A 5,791-nucleotide genomic window follows, 5' to 3' on the forward strand; every position below is an offset into this window, starting at 1 on the left:
TTTGGGTTTTCTTTATTGTGTCTACTTCCCTTTTTAGGTCTAGTATGGTTTTGTTCATTTCCATCATCTGTTTGGATGTATTTTCCTGTCTTTCTTTAAGGACTTCTACCTGTTTGGTTGTTTTCCTGTTTTTCTTTAAGGATTTGTAACTCTTTAGCAGTGTTCTCCTTTATTTCTTTAAGTGAGTTATTAAATTCCTTCTTGATGTCCTCTGCCATCATCATGAGATATGCTTTTAAATCCCGGTCTAGCTTTTTGGTTGTGTTGCGGTGCCCAGGACTAGGTGGGTTGGGAGTGCTGCATTCTGATGATGGTGAGTGGTCTTGATTTCTGTTAGTAGGATTCTTACTTTTGCCTTTCACCACCTGGTAATCTCTGGAGCTGTGCAGAATACACTCGGTGGGGTCCTGGAACCAAGATGTCTGCTGCCGATGCTCAGGCAAAGTGTTCACGGGCTGGGCGCACCCCTTTCCTCTGGCCGGGAAAGTGGCCAGCTGTCTGGGGCCCGAAAAGGGGGCTGCCTTAGAAGCTCTGTCCCAGAAGCTTTTAGCTTCTGTATTCCATACTCTCACCTGTGCAGAATACTCTCGGCTGGGTACTGGAACCAAGATGTCTGCTGCCGATGCTCAGGCAAAGTGCTCACGGGCCAGGCTCTATACCCCATTTTTAATAGGGTTATTTGATTTTCTGGAGACTAACTTCTTGAGTTCTTTTTATATATTGGATATTAGCCTTCTATTGGATATACAATTGGTAAAGATCTTTTCACAATCTGTTGGTTGCCATATTGCTATTTACAGTGACCCTTGCCTTACAGTAGCTTTGCAATTTTATAAGGTACAATTTGTCTATTGTTAATCTTAGAGCATAAGCTATTAGAAAAAAATATCCATAGAAGGAGTTACAAAGACAAAGTTCGGTGCTGAGAAGGAAGAAAGGACCATCCAGAGACTGCCCCAACCAGGTATCCATCCCATAAACAACCACCAAACCTAGACACTATTGCATATGCCAGCAATATTTTGCTGACAGGACCCTGATATAGGTATTTCTTGTGAGGCTATGCCAATGCCTGGCAAATAGAGAAGTGGATGCTCACAGTCATCTATTGGATGGAACACAGGGCCTCTAAAGAAGGATCTAGAGAAAATACCCAAGGAGCTAAAGAGGTTGGCAACCCTATAGGAAGATCAACAATATGAACTAACTAGTACCCCCCCTAGAACTGTGTGTGTCTAGTTGCATATGTAGCAGAGGATGGCCTAGGCAGTCATCAATGGGAGGAGAGGCCCTTGGTCTTGCAAAGATTATATGCCCCAGTACAAGGGAATGCCAGGGCCAGAAAGTTGGAGTGGGTGGGTTGAGGAGCATGGCAGGAGGAGGGTATAGGGGACTTTCAGGATAGCATTTGAAATGTAAATGAAGAAAATATCTAATAAAAAAGAATGGTTTAATTTTCATTCTTCTACTCCTACGACCTCCACTTAAGCTAACACCATTTGTTGAAAATACTGTTTCCCCCACCACCACCACCACCACCACCACCACCACTGGATGGTTTTTGCTCCTTTGTCAAAGATAAAGTGACCATAGGTGTGTGGGTTCATTTCTTGGTCTTCAATTCTATTTCATTAATCCTGCCTGTCTCTGTACCAATACCATACAATTTTTATCACTAATGATCTGTAATACAACTTGAGGTCAGGGGTGGTGATTTCCCCATAAGTTCGTTTACTGTTGACCATAAGTGGTGTTTGCTATCCTGGGTTTTTTGTTATTTCAGAAGAATTTGAAAATTGCTCTTTATATCTCTGTGAAGAATTAAGTTGCACATAAACATAATAGAAACCTACAGAACCCCAAACACATTAGACATAAAAGGAATCCTTCCTGTTCCATAATAATCAAATCATCAAATGCATAAAACAGAGAAAGAATATTAAAAACAGTAAGAGAACAAGTTCAAGTAACATATAAATGCAGATTTACACAAGACTTCTCAACAGAGACTATAAAGCCTGGGCAGAGGTCAAATCTCTCAATTACCATACATGGAGAAATCAAGATATTCCATGTCAAAACAAAATTTACATAGTATCTGTCCACAAATCCAGCCCTATAAAGAATAATAGAAGGAAAACACAAGGAAGGAAACTGCACCTAAGAAAAAGCAAGAGATTAATCTTCTTACAACAAACCCAAAAGAAGAGAACCACACAAATGTAATTCCACCTCTAACAACAAGATAAGGAAGCAACGATCATAGGTCCTTAATATCTCTCAACATCTATGGACTCAAGTATCCAATAAAATGACATAGACTAACATAGACTAACAGAATGGATCTATAAACTGGACCCAGCATTTTGTTACATACAGGAAACACACCTCAGTGACAAAGACAGACACTACCTCAAAGTAAAAGACTGGAATTTTTTTTTCCAAGCAAATGGTCCCAAGAAACAAGCTGGAGTGGCAATCCTAGTATGCAATAAAATAGAAGATGCACAGGGACCTCACATTTGTCCTTGATGTTCAGAGAGGAGCTCTGGAGGACATCTGGAGACCAACAAAGTTTCTAAAAGTGGTTCTCAGTATAATATACTGACAATGAGTGGGTTTTTTCTAGTTGTTGGACTATAATTCCTATCTAGGGTCTTGGATGTGCCAGCAGCCCTGGCTAGGGCTGGCTAATCTGCCTCTCTCTGGCTGGCTCCCACTGTGCTGCCTCTAGCTTGCCACTTCCTCCTGCTCCTCTTCTCCCTGCTCACAGGATGGCAAGATGGCTTCACCGGACATGCCAAGCTTCCTCCTCACCTTAGAATTCAATAAGACCATCATGGACAAGAACAGAGACAATTCGATCCTGTGTGTTGCACCAGGCCAGCAACTGCCCGAGAGCCTACATACCACTTATCACAAGGGCTACTACAATGAGTACATGCAACAAGTCCTCAAGTTCCTGGGTGAGCAGGGTGTAGGACTCAGGGACCTGCGTGCTATCTACAGACCATCCCCCGTTCTCCAGCCCTGGGCCATTTGCTAAAGTTCATAACCAAACAGGACTTCTGCTTTGAGGTTATTCTCATTTCAGATGCCAACATCTGTGTGGAGAGTGGCCTGAGTGGAGCAGGCCAACATACTTTATTCCATCTAACTCTATGAAGAATTGATTTGGAATTTTGATGAGGATTGCAATGAATCTGCAGATTGCTTTCAACAAGCTGGCCATTTTTACTATATTGATTCTGCCAGTCCATGAGCATGGGAGATCTTTCCAACTTCTGAGATCCTCTTTGATTTCTTTCTTCAGAAACTTGAAGTTCTCATCATACAGATCTTTCACTTCCTTAGTTAGAGTCACACCAAGGTACTTTATATAGTATATGACTATTCTGAAGGTTGTCTTTTCCCTAATTACTTTATAAGCCTATTTATCCTTTGAGTAGAGGAAGGCTACTGATTTGTTTGAGTTAATTTAGTATCCAGCCACTTTCCTGAAGTTGATTGTGAAGTTTAGGAGTTCTCTGGTGGAATTTTTGGGGTCACTTAAGTTTACTATCATATCATCTGCAAATAGTGATATTTTTACTTCTCCCTTTCCAAATTATGTCCCATTGACCTCCTTTTGTTGTCTGATTGCTTTGGCTAGGAATACAAGTACTATATTGAATAAGAAGGGAGAGACTGGGCAGCCTTGTCTAGTACCTGATTTCAGTGGGATTGCTTCAAGTTTCTCTCCATTTAGTTTGATGTTGGCTACTGGTTTATTGTATATTTCTTTTTACTATGTTTAGGTATGGTCCTTAAATTCCTGATATTTCCAAGACTTTTACCATGAAGGGGTGTTGAATTTTGTCAAATGATTTCTCAGCATTTAATGAGATCATCCTGTGTTTTTTTTTCTCTTAGAGTTTGTTTACATAGTGAATTACTTAGATGGATTTCCATATATTGAACCATTCTTGCATCCCTGGGATGAAGCCAACTTGATCATGATGGATGAATATTTTGATATATTCTTTGATTCAGTTTGCGAGAATTTAAAAAAAAATTTATTAGGTATTTTCCTCATTTACATTTCCAATGTTATCCCAAAAGACCCCCCATACCGTCCACCACTCCCCTAACCACACACTCCCACTTCTTGGCCCTGGCATTCCCCTGTTCTTAGGCATATGAAGTTTGCACAACCAATGGGCCTCTCTTTCCACTTATGGCCAACTAGGCCATCTTCTGATCCATATGCAGCTAGAGACATGAGCTCCGGGGGTATTGGTTAGTTCATATTGTTGTTCCATCTATAGGGTTGCAGATCCCTTTAGCTCCTTGGGTACTTTCTCTAGCTCCTACATTGGGGGCCCAGTGATCCATCCAATAGCTGACTGTGAACATGCACTTCTGTGTTTGCCAGGCCCCAGCATAGTCTCACAAGAGACAGCTATATCAGGGACCTTTTAGCAAAATCTTGCTTGCGATTGCAATGGTGTCAGCATTTGGAGGCTGATTATGGGATGGATTCCTAGATGTGGCAGTCTCTAGATGGTCCATCCTTTTGTCTCAGCTCCAAACTTTGTCTATGTAATTCCTTCCATGGGTGTTTTGTTCCCAATTCTAAGAAGGGGCAAAGTATCCACGCTTTGGTCTTCGTTATTATTTAAATTTTATGCGTTTCGCAAACTATATCTTATATCTTGGGTATTCTAAGTATCTGGGCTAATATCCACTTATCAGTGAGTATATATCATGTGAGTTCTTTTGTGATTGGATTACCTCACTCAGGATGATATCCTCCAGTTACATCCATTTGCCTAGAAATTTCACAAATTCATTATTTTTAATAGCTGAGTAGTACTCCATTGTGTAAATGTATCACATTTTCTGTATCCATTCCACTGTTTAGGGGCATCTTGGTTCTTTCCAGCTTCTGGCTATTATAAATAAGGCTGCTATGAACATAGTGGAGCATGTGCCTTTCTTACCAGTTGGAACATCTTCTGGATATATGCCCAGAAGAGGTATTACAGGATCCTCCGGTAGTACTATGTCCAATTTTCTGAGGAACTGCCAGAAAAATTTCCAGAGAGATTGTAAAAGCTTGCAATCCCACCAACAATGGAGAAGTGTTCCTCTTTCTCTACATCCTCACCAGCATCTGCTGTCACCTGAATTTTTAATCTTAGCCATTCTGATTGGTATGAGATGGAAACTCAGGGTTGTTTTGATTTGCATTTCCCNNATGATTAAGGATGCTGGACATTTTTTCAGGTGCTTCTCAGCCATTCAGTATTTCTCAGGTGAGAATTCTTTGTTTAGATCTGAGCCCCATTTTTTAATGAGGTTATTTGATTTTCTGGAGTCAACATTCTTGAGTTCTTTAAATATAGTGGATAATAGTCCCATATCTGATTTACATAGGTAAAGATCCTTTCCCAATCTGTTGGTAGCCTTTTTGTCTTATTGACAGTGTCTTTTGCCTTACAGAAGTTTTGCAATTTTATGAGGTCCCATTTGACAATTCTCGATTTTACAGCACAAGCCATTGCTGTTTTATAGAGGAATTTATTCCCTCTGCCCATCTCTTCGAGGCTTTTCGCCACTTTCCCCTCTATAAGTTTCAGTGTCTCTGGTTTTTTTGTTTTTGTTTTTCTTTTTGTTTTTGTTTTAGTGTCTCTGGTTTTATGTGGAGTTCCTTGATCCACTTAGACTTGAAGTCAGTACAAGGAGATAGGAATGGATAAATTCGCATTTTTCTACATGATAACAACCAGTTGTGCCAGCACCATTTGTT

The 5,791-nt window shown here is 40.5% G+C and overlaps 1 pseudogene; it reads left to right on the forward strand.

Annotated features, from left to right (window-relative positions):
* The first annotated feature begins 2,662 nt into the window (after window positions 1-2,662).
* LOC110287093 lies at window positions 2,663-3,165 on the forward strand (annotated as a pseudogene).
* Window positions 3,166-5,791: the final 2,626 nt, after the last annotated feature.

This window comes from Mus caroli, chromosome X (assembly GCF_900094665.2).
Source record: "Mus caroli chromosome X, CAROLI_EIJ_v1.1, whole genome shotgun sequence".
Classification (NCBI taxonomy): Eukaryota; Metazoa; Chordata; class Mammalia; order Rodentia; family Muridae; genus Mus; species Mus caroli.